Here is a 19,541-nt window from a genome sequence, read left to right on the forward strand (position 1 = left end):
TCACTTAAAGGGTATTATTAATTCATTTGTGCTTAGGAATGGCTTGCTTTAATTTGTTGGGAAGAAATTTTAATCAAACTTTTCTATTTACTTTTTGCAAGAAACTTCTCTGCCAATGAAAAAATCAAGAAAACCCACAAGTCTCTCTTTATTTTCTTTTTCACACTAGCTGTCACGTATGTAAAAAGACAATAAATAGGTAAAGAACTGGTCAGGTTATACATCTGAGCACAAATAGGCAACTCTGAAAGAATTACACATTGTCTGGAAATTATCTTGGTGGAAGTAACAAATCTGAAATCTTCTGTAAAGATTCTACAAATGACACAAATAAGTTTCAGTCAGTAAAAAAACTACCTCCTACATTCAGATTGGATCTATTCTTCCTTCTGCGGAGGTCAATAAACATCCACTGCTTTCAGAGCCTGAGGGAAACTATTTCCTCTAATGAAGAAACAGAACGCTCTCTCACATGTGTGTACAAGCAGGCATCCACATGTTTCAGTAACCCAAAGGTATGAGAAGTCCTGGTTATTTGTGATCTCACAGAAGTCACTCAGTCTCCTGACACCCAAGCTCCACAGATACCAACCAAATGCAGACAATGATACTCATCCTCGCATCTCACTGCTATGAGGGCAGATGCATAAGTAACTACGAGGCTTTTAGTTACTGCAGTGAATCAGGCCAAAAATACCAGGCTGTTGTTCCCACTTCCTGCTTTTTGGCTTTATTTCTCACTTGACAGACAGCAAAATATCAAACCTCAGCCTGCACGGCAGCTCTAAGGTGCGTTGGGTGCCCTGGGCTCATCTCCTGCAGGGAACACCGGCAGGTGCTCTATCTGCCAAGGGTGACAAGCAGAAGTACTGCACAAGTGCCATCACCTCCACGTGTCCCTTCAACGTACGCAAACACGCGCCAGCTCCTCAGAGAGCCACAAACCCAGGGATCAGTACGTTGCTGCCCAAAATGGAAGGGCAACAGATTGTCACTGGAAGCAAAACAGGTCGATAGATCTAACTAACCCTGATAATCTTCCTTCTAACTTGCTGAGTTTCACTAACAGATTTCCTTTACCTTTTTTTCCCGATGATATCACACACAAAAAACACATTTATGTTTGCACACTCGAACTAATGAGATCACCTAAAGAGATCACCTCCAGTGCCAGCTTGGAGGAATCAGCTGAAGACATCTGTCTCAGCTCACAGGGTCTCGGGCTACGACATGCGACAAATGATAGCAGGCTGGGTAAACATCCCTTAGGAAAGGTCTAGGTATAGTTGATCCTGCTGAGGAGGTTGGCAGATGAACTCTGGAGGTTATTTTCCACCATGTTTTCTAAGATTTTGGGAAATCTAGTGATAACATCCATTTCTCACTAACAATGATATTTGGGCTGTAGAAAGGCAGTGAACAGCCTAAAAGTAAAGATATTATCACGGGTGTATGATATGCCTACTGAAAATCCAATCTGTAGACAGCCTGTAACTCTAACTCTTCTTAGTGAACATTTTTATTTAATTTTAGCTACATTTTATTTTTAAAACTCAATTCATTCACAGTTAAGTAGCTCACATTCTAGGTTTGTAACTAGCTTGTCTGGTAAATGCGGGAGAGACGCTGGCAGCACGCACCCACCTTCAATGTTTTGATTAGTTCTGCTTGGCTTCTATCGTCAGTTGACTGAATGTATGATTGTGCACATTAAAGAGAGTAATGTCTTTATGGTGACTTGGCAATTATTTAAGCACTACATTGTACCCCAAACTCCATCTTTCCCAGATAAATAAAACAAATCCGTCATTATCCATCCCAAGTAAGACGGAATTATTATTGCATACATATAATTCATAGAAAGACATAATAATGCACTTTTAACATGCTTCGAGTTGAACTTGCAAATGCACACCCTGCTGTGGAAAGAACTCCACACAGACATTTTATGCTGGTTTTCAGGAGGTATTGCTGTTCAAAAGTACTCAAAGTCTGTTGGATCTGTAGATACTCTGAGTCTCTAAATCAGACCCCAATTACTGTGATATAAGGAAAGGAAAGGATGAATTCTCTAAGTTTCCCTGCAAAGGGTGCAGAGCTATTCAGTTATTTGTAAAATGTTGGGGTTTTTTTCAAGTGGAAGATAGACTAGTTCCTCAAGATTGTGGGGTGGAGGGAGACAGACCACGACTTGTGGTATGTCACAGCAATCAGAACACAACTTTTAGTGAAGTTTTTATGGGTAAAATATAATAATTTTATGACATGAACCAATCCACGGCAGGGGGGATTGGACTAGATGATCTTTAAAGGTCCCTTTCAACCCAAACCATTCTGTGATTCTGTGATTTCTGAAGTACCTTCACAATTTTTCTGAACTCCTTTGCAGGTAAACCCTCAGCTTGAGCCTTGTAGGTGTGCTGGTTCTAGGAAACCAGGCACACAGGGATAGTGACACTGTGTCACTGAGGCACCTGATTTGTACCTGAGCTGCAGTGCTCGTCTCTGAGCTCTCTGATCAGTAAATGAAGAGAGGGAGGAAGCCTCTCCAAAACCAGGAGATTAATTTGGTGTCTGGGGACAGTGACATCTTAAATTTGATGAGTAAGTAAGGTGGTGTGTTTGGTCCTGTCCTCCCTTGCTTTCCTTCATGTTTGCTTGCATTCTCAGGCCACAATTAAAGCATTGGTTGAAATAACTTGGGGTTTCATAGAGTTCTGGTCCAAATGCAGAAACTATTTTCCATGAGCTAAGTTGACTGTTCATTCAAAAGAACTGAGTGCTGAAAGGACTATTCATTCTCTACATCAGGTTAAACTTATCTGGTCCATCTTTCATCTGCCTACTGAGTTTATTAGGATTTCATAATAACTGAAAAAGGGGTTATTAAATTAATTTGATTAGAATTGGCAACAAAAGTGTTTAAAACTTTCCTACCCTTCCTTTTGAACTATTCTGTCAAAATAAAAAAGATCAGTACTACAAAAATGTATCCGTATTTTTTTAATAATCTGTTAAAAGATAGTGTTCTTCAAAAAATCTTTGAACTAGCTATAGCAGCTACTGCTACCCAATTCCTTTCTGTAGGTGGGTTCCCAGGCTGTGCACAGGCTTGTTGAAGACAAGCAGACGGTACCTGTGCTTTGCAATTCTCCTTGTGTGTACTTGCCTGCAGGATTGGCGCTGCGTCTCATGTCTTTGAGAAATGCAACTGTTCCAGGAAAAAAGGGTATATTTCCAGTTTATCACTGTTGCTTTAAAACTTCAGAATCTGGCAGCAATATGAAAAAAATATTTCACTCTTTGTCAGTGTTCATTTCAATGCTTTTTTGGAGAAGTGGCAGCAATTTGCAATCAGACAGCTCAGTGCAGTTGGAAATATTTAATTTCCAGAAAGTGGAAGTTCTGGGCTCCTGTGGAGTCCTAAAGACTGAAGATAATATATAGGCCCCAACCTTGCTTTCATTTAAGTCATTGGCAAAATTCCCATTGACTTCAAGTGAAGCAGGATTGGCCCAGTTTCAAAGAAGGAGTATTATTAGGTTTAACATTTTAAACCCACAAACATAAGGAGCAGACTTAACATTATCATGATTGAGCATTTTATTTTCAAATGCATTTGACAGTATATTCAAACAAAGAAATGTGGCTTATCTTTTAAACTTTCAAATTGCTGGCTTGAGCAAAATGTGAGCTGCTTTCTATTAAATAATGCAATGAAAAGTATCGGGACAGAATTGCATTTGGCAGAAGAAAATACTGTATTTATTTCATTGTAATCCAGTCATTGGTTTATGGCTGCAGAGTCCTCAAGCAAATATCATAAATCCACATGACGTCCTTGCATGTTCTAGCAGACTTTGCATTTGGGTCTCAGAGTTAGCTGAAAGATGTGTTAAAACTCATGTAACCAGGCAGCTTCCTGTCAGCCACCCATCTGAGAAGCCTCAGAAGTGCTAGTGATTGCAGTGAGGTTTTGGATGAAGCTACGCACCAGCAATTGGCTCCAGATATGTCCACTACAGAGGAGAAGACCACGTGAAATACAACTGAAATTTCCCACAACAAGCTAACAAAAACACTTTGGAGCTTTCTGACATCACAGTTGTGAGAGAAATTCAGTTTTAGGGGCATGTACGTAAACCCCAGAGCTAAAAGTGTTGCCAGGATGAAAGGCTGCTCTAACCAGCTCTGTCTGGCACAGTTTACCTGACTGATGGAGTTTCTTAGGCATTGTCCTACCTATTGTATCCTGGGCGGGTTGCCTACTCTTCAGCTGCACGAGTGACCGCACCTTGTTGCGGACACTGTGCTAATGAAAGGGCAAAAGAGACGTGCGCCAGGTGCTCCTGAGGACAGTGAATTGGATCCTGTTTTGGGTGTAGATACAGTTCAGCAGGAGAGAGGAGGGGGCTGCAGGCTTCCCAAGCCCTGCTTGAAGGCTCCTCTGGAGGTTGTGCTGCTTTGAGGCTCAGATGGAGACTCAAGAGGTGTGGGACTGCGGGCTGGGTCCATGGTGGCAGCAAACAGCAATGACTTCATTGCAAGGAATGGCTGGACTAGACCAGATGTGCCTGGATCTCCGGTGTCTTCATAAACAGGGATCTCAGAAGCAGCCTCTTCACCAAGCTGCCCTGTGGAGTCTCTGGTGTCTGCTTACCTGGTGTTTCTGGCTGTAATGGACTTGCTTGGGGTACAGCTGGGCACAGAGTCCAGAGGATACCTTCCTCCTACACCAGCGTGTTGGGATCTGTGCATGAATGAGGAGGGATACGGTCAGGCTCTAACAACAGAAAAATACTAATATTTGAATTGTGTTCTTCCTCTATGCCTTAGAAGTTGATTGAGTTTTGCTTGCTCAGTTGTGTATCCATATGTATAAGACTCCTATGATGTGTTTTATTTCCCTTTGTATTATTCAAATAAAGGAAACAGAGAAGATTCAAAGGCAGTCAAGAGTAGGGATGTTATATCCTAACTTCTCAGAGCTAAGGGATTTCCAAGAATGTACCATGAGAAACTTCTGATGACGGCTTGTGATCTGCATGGGCCAAAGTGTGAGCAGGGACTTGCGCTGCCAAGGGCTCCAAATTCCCTCTCCTCCTGCTCTCGCAGAGACAGAGGGTGAAGAGTGACTTCTCATTTTCAGAGGAAGTGATGAAGGCACCTGATGTGTTACAGGTCTGCCAGGGGCTCCAGCAGTCATGGACAGATACTTAACGCTGGCCATGAGAAGACAAGAGTATGAAAAATTACTTAGGATTTGCTTGTTTGCCATTAGGAAGAAGTAACAAAAATACTCATTTTATAATTGGCTGCTCAATAAACAAATTTACTGCAACATTCAAGCTTCCTACCACTTGCATGCTGAGTTCAAAGTGACAGGTTAAGTGGCTAGTGATGGTACCAATAACTGAAAAAGTGTATGATTGATTAAAAAATGAACCCTAGTATGCTGCCAGATGAAAGAACCTGATTGTATTTACAATATGGAAGATGAATCTGTTCATCCACTGCTTTCTACTACAGCAATTGCAGATGTTGTGAGCACTGTAACTGAAGGAAAATTAATCTGGTAATTTTTATACTAGCAAGCCCATTCAAATAAACAATAATGGCAATTTACCATCTATCCAGAATAACTCTTCTCTGCAGACTTCAACATAGACCAGTGAGTCTTTTCTTAATCCATTTAATTTCATGTTTGTTTATCATAATACAGAGAGGACATGTACTGAGTAAACAGGTTGTTTTAGAAAGTTAATAACTCCTGAGTTATTAGATGAGACTTTGTGCCTAAACAAACACAGAGACATAAACGAGTTAACTAGTTATAGTCAGTTCTAGGAAGGAATGACAACCACATAACTCAGTTTATCCATGGAAGGTAAAACTCCTGTAAAGAGTCATTTTCATTTCAGAGTGCAATAACAAATAATTTGTTTAAAAACATATTTTTAAAGGCTTGATCCTGTTCCACTGAATGGGATGGTTTGCCACTGAACCAGACACTGAATCGTCAGAATCAGGCCATTAATGAAGTCTGAAAACAATTAATGCAGAATGTGTATTCCTGAATATTTTGCTATATTATATACTTTCAGAATGTACATTTTGAAGAATACCTGTGGCTCCCTAGAAATATTCAGTGCCTGTAATAAGGGGAAAAAATGCTGGGAGGAAATTGATTAATTTTTTCAGTTAAAAACGTATACTTTCTTGTTGATACAGGATGTAACCACTAAGTAATCTTTGACATTTTTCTTTGAGAAGATTACAGATCTTTCTCTAAAACACCAATTTTAAAGGCTGTCTTGTTATCTACAGTTGATGCTCTTACCATTCCTTTTTATAGCAACCATTTTTCAAACGGCTTTTGAGCCAGTGCCTCAGTCTAGTAGCCATTGTCTCTTTGAACACTCTTTATTCTGCCCAGTGCCTAAATTGCTGACTATCCCAGATCTAGAAGATGAATTACTGCAATGAAAAATATTCAACCATCAAAATGGCTGCTGTCTTTGCAAGAAACTGCATTAAAGACTGGAAGTGGCCTAGCCTAGATATTCCCAGTATTAGCAATGTATTAAAGAAATCAGAAGTGCATTTACCGTGTAATATGTTAAAGATTCAAGAGCTGGTGGGATAAATGCATCAGCAAATACAGTGCATAACTTCCTTGCCTCTCTCTATGTATTCTCTTTTTCATGAACTGTTGTTTACACTGAAATTTCCTGTCTCTATACAGAAGTTATGCTACCTCTGCTGGTAAATCTGGCTATTTTAATCTGTTTATGTGTTGATCCAGCAAAAATGTGCTTGGTACATCCTCTGGTGGCAACACTTGGAAACATCAGTTGGGTTTGCAAAGAACTGACTCTCCAGTTTCTGTCTTCATGTATTAGAGCCACCTTTTCCCCACTTAGGCAGAGGAGACCTTGTGGGCAAAAGCGTCCAGAAGGAGCCCTTGGGGAGCAGAAGACCACCTCCATCCCAGGCTGGGCTGCCCTGGGACGGGCTGCCAGCCACAGGGTTGTCCACTGCATGAGTTTGGAGGGCTGATGGCACCATCACACCACAGCTCTCCATTTGTACCCCTCCATACCATCCTGCCACCTCAAACTATTATATTTTTATGGAACAGAAGTGAATTTGTGTAAGTCTTGGTTGTGGTTCGTTTTCCCTGGAGTGCCCCTCATGCCCAAAGAAACCACAGCAGCCCTTTGTGAAGCGCTGGCACTCAGGGCAGGCACAGGTGGCAAAACCCCGCGCCAGGGAGGGAGGTAATATAGATGAGAACATGCTGCCGGCTCTCTGTATTTAATGCAAACGGGACAAAGTAAGGATTATTGAAGCAGTTTTCCACTAGGATGGATGAGCCTGACGGGGCAGAATGTGACAGTCTAGATATTGAGAAGCAGCACCATGAGGTCCCCTCACCTCTCCCTGCTTCTTCTTCCAAGGCAGCCCGGGCACTGCTCCTCCTCACGGCTGGAAGCCAGCGAGCACGACAGCGTCACTTACGGATTAATAATCTGCACAAGGAACAAAGAAAGAGCTACAAAATAGGTGTGGGATTATATTACTTTAAAACTGGTTAGCACATGATTGTCTGAGGAATATGTGCAAATAGCTCCTTTTCTGATCAGGAGGTTTTCTGTTTTACCCAAAACATAGCTATTTGCTTTTCTTCTTTTTTACCCTTTTAAGTTCAGGAGATGGGCAACATACAAAATGTTTTACTGCACTAGTTTTCACCCTAACAGCGAAGGGAGATTAGTAACTACTTAATCAGCTTCCCAAGACACATTGACAAAGCCCATGAAATTAGGCCATGCAGATTTCTCAGTCCCGGAGAGTGGACTGTGCTGAGGGTGAATTTCTGTCCTCAGGGGTGAGCCCCGGGAGGGAGGCAAGGAGGACAGGAAAGAGGGGCATCAGGAACCACTGGGAGATGGTGCCAGGTGGGATCAGTAGCATCTGGTCATCACTTGCAGTCTTCAGGCGGGATGGTGGCTTCTCTGTACCATGGAGATTACAGACTAAACAAAATGAAGAAAAGTGGCCGGTGCAGAAAATAGCGGGGTTGGCACCAGGCTTTCTTCACAGGAGAGGACTTTTGGCAGGTGAGATCACAGCCTTGCGGTGGGTAACAGGCCGTTAGGAACAGGACAAATTTCTGGGTCTCTGCCTGAGGGTGCTGCCAGGCCTGTCCCTGTCCCCAGGGAGGTGCCTGATGCCGGGACAGGGGCTGCCCCGGTGTCCCTGGCTGCTCCTGGCTGAGGTGGTGGGACAGGATGGGCTGCCAAGCCCTGCCCTGCCACCCCAGGGAGCCCCCAGTCCTCATGGTGCCCTGCTGCACTACCATTTCCACACCACCCAAGAGGGACGAGGGCAAGGCAGGGGGACATGGTCACTGAAGCTGAGTGTGGTTAGCCCGGAGGAAAAGCTTTCTAAGGAGACAGGGAAGGCTCACATGAGAAGCTCTCTAAAGCAGGTTAGACAAATATCCATCAGCTTCCATTGCCTCAGTGCTGGGGTAGGACTAGACAGTGCAGCTCAACATCCCTGTGTTTTTGCAGCAGCAACAGGCTCATGTACAGCAAGGGTGAGATACATTTGCTCCTCCTCTGGGAGCAAATGCTCCTGGCAAGCCTGCTTGGTGCCACATCGGACTTCACCCAAGTAGGGCCCGTAGGAGGGAAGGTGAATCATTATTTTGGCCAGTGCTTTACAACCCTCCTTCAGTGATCCAGGAGGGATCAAGCACTTTCATTAAGTCCTTCCAGCAGTGAAACTTCAGACCTCCAAAAGGTCCATCAGGGCCACTGGGGTGGCTCTGCCCTTCTCTCCCAAAGCAGAGGTGATCTGACTGCAGGTACCATTGAGCCCATCCATTTCCAGCCATACCAGCAAACCCTTTTTCAAGAGACTGACTACATGGCTAGGCAGAACCAATGCCATTTTGTAGTAACTTGCTGTGAACAATCAATAAGTGGTGCCTGCAAGCCTAATATTTATTCAAACTGCATTATTAGAAGGGAAAACTATTAGACACTCTGGGTACTAGAATGTTTTACTACAGCTCTGGCAAGAGGAAAACTTGTGCAAGTCTATAACAAACATAAGCAGACAATAAATATCTTCCAGGCCATCTTCTACTGCTCAGAGATAATTTGCCTGAGGTACTATGTAAGAGACAGGTCCTGAACAGAGCTTTGAAGAAGTGAAGTGTTTGAACCATCCCTATTTTCCTGGACCATCCAGGAAATAAAGAGATATTTCTTGGAAAAGAGATATTTCAGGATAAACACATATCCTGGAGATCTGTGAGTCAGAAAAAGAGAAGACCCATTCGTCCTGCAGCTGGAGCTGAAGGACTAACAGGAATGAGAAAGAGTGGAAACTTATTTCTGTCAGGTAATGCCTGAATGTGCACAGAGGTAGACTATTTACTAGATTACAAAGGTGACTCAGTCACTTCCGGAGAAAAGTGTTACACTTTGGCCAAATCCAATCCTTACACCATCAGATCAAGGGGTCTTATGCACTGAAGGGGATAGAAAGGGATAAACATTTTTCCCAAGAAGTGCATAAGCTCTTTAATATGTCATTAATCCCTCATTTTATCATTTTATTAAAAACTTTTAAAAGTAAAAAGATCTTTGTCACTCCCGGTGCATCCACAAAGAGATTCCTGTGTCCCTGTCGGAAGTGGTCAGCACCCTTTTTTGGCTCTTTGCTTAAGACCCATCACCTGATTGCGGTGACAGGAAAGATTCTGGATTTGTTTTGATTGATTTGTGTCCTGTCTGTTTTCCTTCTCATCTTCTCACTCAACTGCCCCCCTAATTGTATACCTAATCTGCAGGTATACAAATGAGCAGGGACAACTTTTATCGTATAAAGTTCAGAGTTCAGCATCAGTTCTGGCTTTCCCCTGGCAGGGCTGGAGGAGCTATTCCTTAGGGAGCTCTCTTTTGCAGTCTCCGGGGCTGGTGGTGCTCTCTTAGACTGCATCTCCACCTTCTGTCTGGCTAAGGCACGAGCCCTGGATGTGCCAAGCCTGCTAACCCCTTGCAAGAGTGGTCTGCCTCCAATGGCCAAACGTAGATCTCAGCTGGCAAGCAGGAGGCAATGGAGTTACCTGGTGTGGCAACCATCAGCCACAGCTGTCTCTTATCCACAGCTGGTGCATTACCCTGAGCTACAGGCACCGGCCAGATGTGGGAGGCAGCACTGGCAGCCCCCATCTCTCAGCCAGGCTGACGCTGGCAGCCACACCACTCGGCTTGGCAGAGGAGCGCTCTCACAGATGGGTTAAGCGCAGGCAGCCGCTGATGCCTGCCTCTTCTTGATAAGACCAGCCCTTGCCTAAGCTCCTCTTTCTATTCTGCTGGTGGCTATTTGGCTGCCAGCATCAGGGGAGCAGAGGGCTCCTGAGCTGAGCCAAGCAGCACACTCGCTCTCTGCCCCATCTCTGCTGGCAGAAGGCAACAGGCAGTACTGTCTCCTGGCACGGTCCAAATGAGCGACTTCTCCTCGTCAGCCCATAGGAGAGTTGCCCACATCCCTGTCTCCTAGAAAGCAGTTTCCCAGAAGCAAAAGAGCAGCAGAGCCCTCTCGTACCATGCTCCAGGGGTGAGTTGCAAGTAGCAACTGAAAGACAGCTGGGAGCAACGTCCTAGGGCAAGTGTGTCTCACCTGCCTCTCCCTACAGCACAGCATGGATCAGTGTGCTGGGCTAAATATCCTCTGAAAGGAGGGGGCTCAGGGACTGCCAAGACTCAGGCTGAGGATGGCTGTTTCTAAGCTAAGAGGTTTGCCAAGGTGCGGAGTGAAAGAGTGACTCAAGGTACAAATCCCAGACACATGCTGCCTAAATGATGTGTTGACTGTATTGGCCAAACATCATTGTATTACTGGATGCTTCACCTATTTTCTATCATGTGGCCTTGATATTAAAGAACGTGGGAGGTTATTGAACACAATGTGGATTAATGAAGGAAATTCTACTGTCTGGGTCGTTCAGGGATCAGGTGAAATTACCCAAAGCATTCTTTCTGTCTTAATATCAGGAAGTTTATTACTTTGCTGACATTGCTATTACTGGGGCTGTAGTTAGACAAGATGGTAAACCTGTTTTAAGATGCTTATTACAAGATCAAAAACCCTGTGGCCATATGACACAAAACACTAAAACAACTTCAGTCTGTCAGTTCAAATTTGTTCCAAATATTTTGAATTCTTAGTACAACTTCAATCTGTCTTGACAGATCAGTTTTTAGCTCATTCTGCCCACTCTAATTTTATGCTGAATACACATCATCTGTTTACCCATAGTTGGGATAAAGCCTGGCATATATCCATACCCTGTACTCTGGCTAATTCATCAGAAATATGCCCATGCCTCATTCAGATCAGATTTGTACCACGGGATGATCCAGGAGCACACAGATCTTGTGCTGTGGAAGCAGAGCCCGTGCGTGCCCTGTTGACAGAAATGGTATGTGACAGAAAGAATCTAGAAAGAAAGTAAAAAGTATAAAAGCTGGAGGAAAGCTGATGAGCAAAGAAGAATGAGATCTGACTTAAAAAGAAAAAAAAAACAAAAAAACAAAAAACCACGTGAAACAAAAGATGTCAAAACCACGCACAACACTGCATGTAATTCAAATACAGTTACACATAGTACCACATGTAAAGCATTGAGAATACGGATTAAAGGTAATTCAAGATTAGGCAGAAGATCAATGCAAACTTCTTGACTTGATGAAGGAATTACTGAGTGAAAATCTGTGGTCTATTTTATGAAGACCAGGCCAAATAGAGTGAACCTTTCCGCTTTAATGTTGGTTGATCTTAAGTAACTGCAAGTCACTTCGGTGAAGCAGTCTGGATTGCACATGTGGACTTGAATACATTTTTACTACAGCTCTGAACGTAAGGCTGTACAGCTGGAAACAAACAGGAAGAATGCAGCGATAAAATGGGAGGACTCTATCTGGAGGAGATGAAGAAAATCTCATTAAAAACTAATGAAAGACAATTTAAGAGACTAAGGAGATAAAAAATACCACATGATCTCATTAAATTAGCAATTGAAAAACTCTTGAGAGCAGATTTAGGCTTGACAGATTTCTAACTTCTTTCCTTCCTCTAGGCAAATGTCCTCCTCTTACAGGTGCAGCTGCTTTGTTTTGGGTGACAGCAGCTCTACCCCTGCATGTAGACATTCATCACAGCTAAAATGTCAGCTGGAATTCGTTGCTGGGAAGAAGACCATGTTTTGATTTTTTTCTCTCCTTCTTCTGGCTGCTAGGGAAAGGGACAGGCATTAAGAGGGGTATGTCATCACCTGGTCTCTTGTTGCCTAATGAGCTTGCCAAAATTGAAGATATTTGGGTTCTTCCTTCTTAGAAATTGGTGGGAAAGCAGCATTATTAAAAAACTGTAAAAGCAATCTCATCTATGCATAGCTAGATGTCTTTCTGTATGAAAAAATTACCAAAGTAATACCAGATTGCTCTTTTCTATCTGGCTAATCGCAAGAGGAGGTGTGTATTTGAGATCACAAAGTCTCTTCTGTTTAGACAAGGTAATGTTACCTCACATTATCAGTCTCTTCATTTACAGGACAACTGCCAGACACTTTCTCAAAGAGCATTCCTTTTTTTTCTCTCTCTCTCTTTGAGAAATAAAAACAATTGCTTAACAAAACAAAGGTAGAATGCAGGTTGGTCTAGAAAGGATCTGGAGGCTAAATGAAAAGAGAAATTTAGCTAATATAATAAAAGTCCTATAGAGCATGACTAAAACTGGTTGAAATCTGAAATCTTGATAATTTAGGGTATTCTGACATAACTGAAATTTCATTCTGGTTCAGAAAAATACCAGAAATGTCAAAAAGGGCACTTTCCTTCCTTGCAGCTGAAACAAAGATCCATCTTCCAAGGCTCCTTACCTTTGAGACCCCAAGATTATGCACACTGTAGGCTCTTCTCTCAAGACAAATAATCCACCCAAAATAATTCCATGGTTTTTGTGAATTAAAACAAAAGCATTACTGTGCAGAAATGCAACGAATGACACAGGTTAGCACTCATGTAAATGGACATGGGATTCTGCTCTAATTCAAAAACAATTGGCAATGGCAACCTACTGGTTGCACATCCACTTCTTAAAAATGGAAAAATGTCCTTATCACTCTGTCCCTCAGCTTTATGAATTTGACAGTCGCTGTTATGGACAGTGAAAAAAAGGTTCTGCAGCTCGTAACTGCAAGACCCCAATCGTATCTTCCTTCTCTGCATTTACCAAATGAAAAGGGTGTGAAATTAGCTTGTTAGCCTTTTAGTGATTAAAAACAAAGTTAATTGTGATGGAACACTAACCACAATTATGGTAATCAACTCTAAAATGGGAATGAATCCTTAATATTAGATTCAATTTTGTTAATGAGAAACTGGATTTAAGAACTGTTACTTGATTAACTAACCAAGAGATGTAAAGAAGCAGGGAAAGCCTGAACATAATATACCACTCAAATCCTTTTGGGAAAGGGTAAATACTATAATATCAAGTAGCACACAAAAAGCTCTGCAGCCACCCACTACTAAATGCATTTGGGAAAGAACCCACACAGGCAAGGGAAGGTGTCCGATCAGGAGAAGCAAGAGGAGGTTGTGCCTTGGAGCAAGCAAACAAAAGCAACATGATACAGGTGTCAGGAGGCCTTAGAGGGAGGAGGCAGAGTTCAGATTTAAGGGTTAGAGGACATGGTAAATGATCCATTAATCTGCCTCTATAGTGATGCTCCTTTGAGGTACTGCAGGTACTGTCTTTGCATAAACCAGTAATTTTCACGAATCTTCACAAACTTCACTTATTCCCAGACTGTGGACACAGGTGACAGGGACCTCTGAAGCTGGGTGTCAACTCAAGCAATACTCGCTTTTGTAGGTAGTGCCAAAGGCCTTGAAAGCAGAGGAGTTTTTTTCCCCATGCCATTCTTGGCATTTCAGCACAGTGAGCACCTAGGAAGGGCTGCCGATCATTGTGCCTTGAGGAAATCCTGTGAGAAAAGTGTTTATGCCAAACAGGTATGTAAACATCTGCCCGTGCAGTGCGCACTTAGGCTGGGTTGTCTTATTGTTCAGGAAAGATGTGTGCATTGCTTTAACATAATAAATTGTTACCTTATCTTTATTATTACAAAGGAAGCCCTTGGGGACTATACCTGGGCTCACAGTGCTCACAGCTCTCAGCTTTGCGTTTCCTAACAGCACTGATTGCATTAAAATCAAACAGATGAGCTCCACTTTGCAAGTAAGAAGCAGCAAAAACCAGTGGGACTCCCTGAAGAGTTGGAGGCAAACCAGCACCGGGACTCATGGTGCTCCTCAAAGCCACTGGTGGCTCTGCTGCTGCTGGCCCCAACACCGCAAAGATTTCCAATGCCACTGCAGTGATGCCGGGAGAGCGGTGCCCTGAGCCATGGGTGCACCGAGCACCCGCTGGGGCCGCAGGACTGGCTTTGTAGCCACCCTTACTCCTGGGGACACTGCTACCGCAGCCTGACTTGCCACTGCCTTTGTTGCAGGTTACTGTTGCTTCGTGGCACCACACGACCCACTTAATTGGAATTCGTGACGACTTATGTAGTGGCAATTTGGATTTGATTTCCAGCGTTTATTTGTGATTTTTATCTGAGTAGATGTGATCTCAACAAATGGCTTAATCTACAGTTTTCTTTCCATTTTTAGCAGAAACTAGCCTCAATTTTCATACAAGTAATTTTTCTTGCAGGGTATCTCTTTGCCCACAGATTCCTCCTTGAACAAGGGGCATAGGTCAGAAAAAAAGCAGATACCAAATTATGATGCAGAGAGAGACATACACAGATATGAATTTTCTTTGTCTGCCTTTTATGCTGGGGAACAAACCCTGCCTGAAGCTCTATAGTATGCAGACATCTAGTGGCTGGATAATATACTGCAATTAAACATCTTTACAGGACACCTGTAAAAATTTTGCACAGTCACATCATCATCTGAAGGCCAGATACCTTGGGTCCTGTTGAAAACAGATTCTTTGGCTCTGCAAGTCCTTTTTTCATTCATTACTGCTCTAGTCACGGTTATTTTGAGACGCTCTGGCCTCGTATGTTTCTAGGATTTCATTTTAAATTGTGTGGAACTAGGGTGGTCAAAACATAAAATGCCAAGAAATCAGGAAGGTTCAAAATGCTGCAGCACATCTGCTAAATCACAGCCTATAATTTCACACTGAGACTCATGCACTTGATAATCATTACCGGCTTCCCTGCCAAGAGCACACAGCTCTCAGGGTTTTTTGTGTTTGTTTTTGATTTGCCTCTTGAGTAAACATCTCCTTATCTATGTGAATTACTACATGTTTCTAAGCCATGAATAAATCTTTCCGCTACCTTTGGTTTGCATTTTTTTCTTCTTGCTCAGCCACACATACGATTATTCAAGTAAAGAGACCAAGCTTTTTCCTAATTATGATTCAAGATAATGAAATTCACTTCCAACTGACCTATAGTGCACCAAAAAAATCTGGTATCTTCACAACATGAGGTTAAACACACGTTTTCCAGAACTGCTTTATACCGGCTATTTAAAACACTGCTGACATAGTGTATCATATGCAGTTGTATGTGTTTCACTGACTTATCATAGCTTTCATCTGTTTCGTGCTCACCACTGTCAGACGTTTACATGGGAAGCACTTCAGAAAGCACTGTTTGTAGTGTATATTTATATTAAAGCCTAAGGGATGCATGGAGTTTATGTCTATGTAAGATCAAGATGTTTTTGTCTCCATCTCAGACACAAACATCACCTTAAATAATAAGCACAAGAGTTGCTTGTGCCCTTGAACCTCCAGCCTTCTCAAGTGCTTCACTTTCTAAAAGAATGGAGTTTGTTTTATGACCTTATTTCTTTATTGTCTTCCAGGGGTGGGGGGGGGGTAACCCAACACAGGGAACGTAGTGAACAGGCAGGGTTTGGGATAAGGATTGGTGTGTGCTGCCCAAGGACGAGCAGCAATTGCCTGGCACTGGTGGGAGAGGGGCTGGAGATCAGCAGACTTGGGAACAAGGCTTGCTAGATGTGGTTCTAATCATGGATTTGGGAGCTGGCTGTGAGTTAGTCAGCTGGTTTTACCCAACCCAGAATGGACCGCTTCCAACACAATCGAGTTGAGATGAAAGTAGAGAAGGAATATTTCCAACCACATCCCTGCTAGAGAAAAAGACAATTAAGGAAGTTTCTTTATGCTGTTTTAGCTTCATGCTATTCTTATGCTTTCTTTTTTCTTTGTTATTCAAGGCATAAATAGCTCATTGTGTACTTTCTAGTACAAAGCAAGTTATTTTCAAGTTTATCTAATATTCTCAGGCCCCTTCTTCAGTTGTTTGCTTGTTATCTGGGGAGGAGAAGGGCCTCTTTGGATCAACATGGGGTCAAGGCTCTGGGGAAGACCAAGCAGAAATGAAGAGCTGCCACCGCCTCTGCACACAGCATGGTAGGAACACTGGTGAGAAGGATGTGAAGATACTGGACAAAAGGGTCACAAAAGATGACCCAGCAATGAAAAACAAACCTTGCAATAGAAGTCATCATCTCAGCAATTTTATCAGGGAGAAGACTGAAGAGGTGACCTGACTACCGAGTCAATGCTGGGTTTTTAACTTTGCAGATAAGGTCCTAACAAGTTCTCCTGGACAAGGACCACATGTATTGCAAGGCAATATGAAGAGTCTCTCTCTAAAATGGCTGACTGCTGAGTCTTCTTCTTATTCCTGGCATCATATGGATAGTCAGTCTATGATCAGAGAGAAATATCCCTCAGGTGATACAGGGGAGAAGGCATTTGCAAAGTGAGTGTAAAGATAAGTTCATTAATACATCTGAAGCATTCAAATGAATACTGTAAGAGAGAAAGCCCCATGAGAAAATGAATGATTATGTCTTCAGAGCAAGTGTCGAACAGCACTCAGTATAAAGGACCCGTGACTGAATAATGAACAATGGGGGAAAAGAGAAGGGAATAGGACTTAGTGAACACATGTTCACTAAGCAAAGGGAAAAATATCCAATCATACAAATACCAACAGTATACATACAGTGCTGGTGAACTGATGCTAGGCACACAGTCTTCAAACTGGAATTTCTTAGCTTTAATTAGAATTTCTAAAATTCATTTTAAATTGTCCTTGTTTTAAAAATAGTTTTTCTATGTATAGCATTCTAAAGATACCAACATGCACACGGATGTATGCTTACAATGACAGTTATGGTTTCATAAATAAATGTGCAAATAAACACTTCCAAACATATCCTACGTGGTTCGGCCTCAGGAGATGTGGTGGATGGTTCTCCAGCTGCCTGACATTTCAGCAGGCAGCACTGGTGTATAAAGGAAGAATACATCTCAAAGTTTGACTCCATGGCTGACAATGCCACCATGAAACCCAGCCAAGGAGGAAAAGGCCAAAATTTCATTGAATCATAGAATCATTAAGGTTGGAAAAGACCTCTAGGATCATCTAGTCTGACCATCAACCCAACACCTCCATGCCTACTAAACCATGTCCTGAAGTGCCACATCTACACGTTTTTTGATCTCCTCCAGGGATGGTGACTCCACCACCTCTCTGGGCAGCCTGTTCCAATGCTTGACCACACTTTCAGTGAAGAAATTTTGCCTAATATCCAATCTAAACCTCTCCTGATGCAACTTGAGGCCATTTCCTCTCATCCTATTTCTAGTTACTTGGGAGAAGAGACTGACCCCCACCTCTCTACAACCTCCTTTCAGGTAGTCGTAGAGAGCAATAAGGTCTCCCCTCAGCCTCCACTTCTCCAGACTAAACAACCCCAGTTCCCTCAGCTGCTCCTCATAAGACTTGTGCTCTAGACCTTTCAGCAGCTTCGTTGCCCTTCAACAGTTCAACAGATCAACAGTTCTGCCCAACTTGATGTCATCTGCAAACTTCCTGAGGGTGCACTCAGTCCCCTCATCCAGATCATTGATACAGATATTAAACAAGACTGGCCCCAAAACTGAGCCCTGGGGAACACCACTTGTGATGGCCGCCAACTGGATTTAACTCCATTCACCACAACTCTTTGGGCCCGGCCATCCAGCCAGTTTTTTACCCAGCGAAGAATACACTTGCCTAAGCCATGAGCCACCAGCTTCTCCAGAAGAATGCTGTGGGAATTGGTGTCAAAGGCTTTACTAAAGTCCAGGTAGATAACAGCTACAGCCTTTCCCTCATCCACTGGGCGGGTCACCTGGTTGTAGAAGGAGATGAAGTTGGTCAAGCAGGACCTGCCTTTCATGAATCCATGCTGGCTGGGCCTGATCCCCTGGTTGGCCTGCACATGCCTGTTGAGTGGACTCAAGATGAACCGCTCCATAATTTTTCCTGGTACCGAGGTCAGGCTGACAGGCCTGTAGTTCTCCGGATCCTCCTTCCGGCCCTTCTTGTAGATGGGCATCACATTGGCAAGCCTCCAGTCATCTGGGACCACCCCTGTTAACCAGGACTGCTGATAAATGATGGAGAGTGGCTTGGCAAGCTCCTCCGCCAGCTCCCTCAGTACTCTCGGGTGGATCCCATCCGGCCCCATAGACTTGTGAGCGTCCAGGTGGTGTAGCAGGTCATTAACTGCTTCCTCCTCGATTATGGGGTGTTTATTCTGCTCTCCATCCCTGTCTTCCTGCTCAGGGGGCTGAATTCCCAGGGGATTAACTCATCTGACTATTAAAGACTGAGGCAAAGAAGGCATTAAGTACCTCAGCCTTTTCCTCATCCTTGAATTTGTCCTCTTTCCAGAGTTCTCAACCCTAAGAAAGGGTTTTCCCCTTTTCCTCTGCAGCCATCATTCACCATGGGGTTCCCCCATTTCTACAGGGAAGGAAACTTCTCTTCATTCTCGCTGGAGTTGATGTGACAACTGTGAAAGGATTCATTTGCACAAGGCCATTACTGTACCAGTGCTGTGCCTACCAAACTCAATGAAGGCGAGTCTGAGCATATGGCTGCTGCACCCCAGCAGGTTCTAGAGAACACCAATGTGTATGACTTCTTGTGAAGGTGCCTGTGCATGGATCTCCCCCTCCTCATTGCTTCTGCAGTCTCAGCAAAATTCAGCTGAAATGTCTCAGTAAAATTATTTTTTCTTTATGTTGCCCTGTTATTAAGCACTTTTAACTCTTCAGCAATGGTAGCCTTCGATGACCCACTAGGATTCAGGAACACAAATGAATCAACCTTTAGGAGACAGACAGGGATGCTGGCCAGGGACCACCCTTACTTCCTCTTAGACTCAGTGTCCTAGTTCATGCCTCTTTCTATACATGGCTACCACACCATGCTTGCCACCGTAATGTCTGGGATCAAGCCTATCCTTTAATCCACACCAATTTATGCCTGGTTACCTCACAGGTGTATTTTGGGAACAGACCTAATATTCATTATTGCTCTACCAATGCCTTCATTTTCA

Source organism: Mycteria americana, chromosome 2 (assembly GCF_035582795.1).
Source record: "Mycteria americana isolate JAX WOST 10 ecotype Jacksonville Zoo and Gardens chromosome 2, USCA_MyAme_1.0, whole genome shotgun sequence".
In the NCBI taxonomy this organism is placed as follows: Eukaryota; Metazoa; Chordata; class Aves; order Ciconiiformes; family Ciconiidae; genus Mycteria; species Mycteria americana.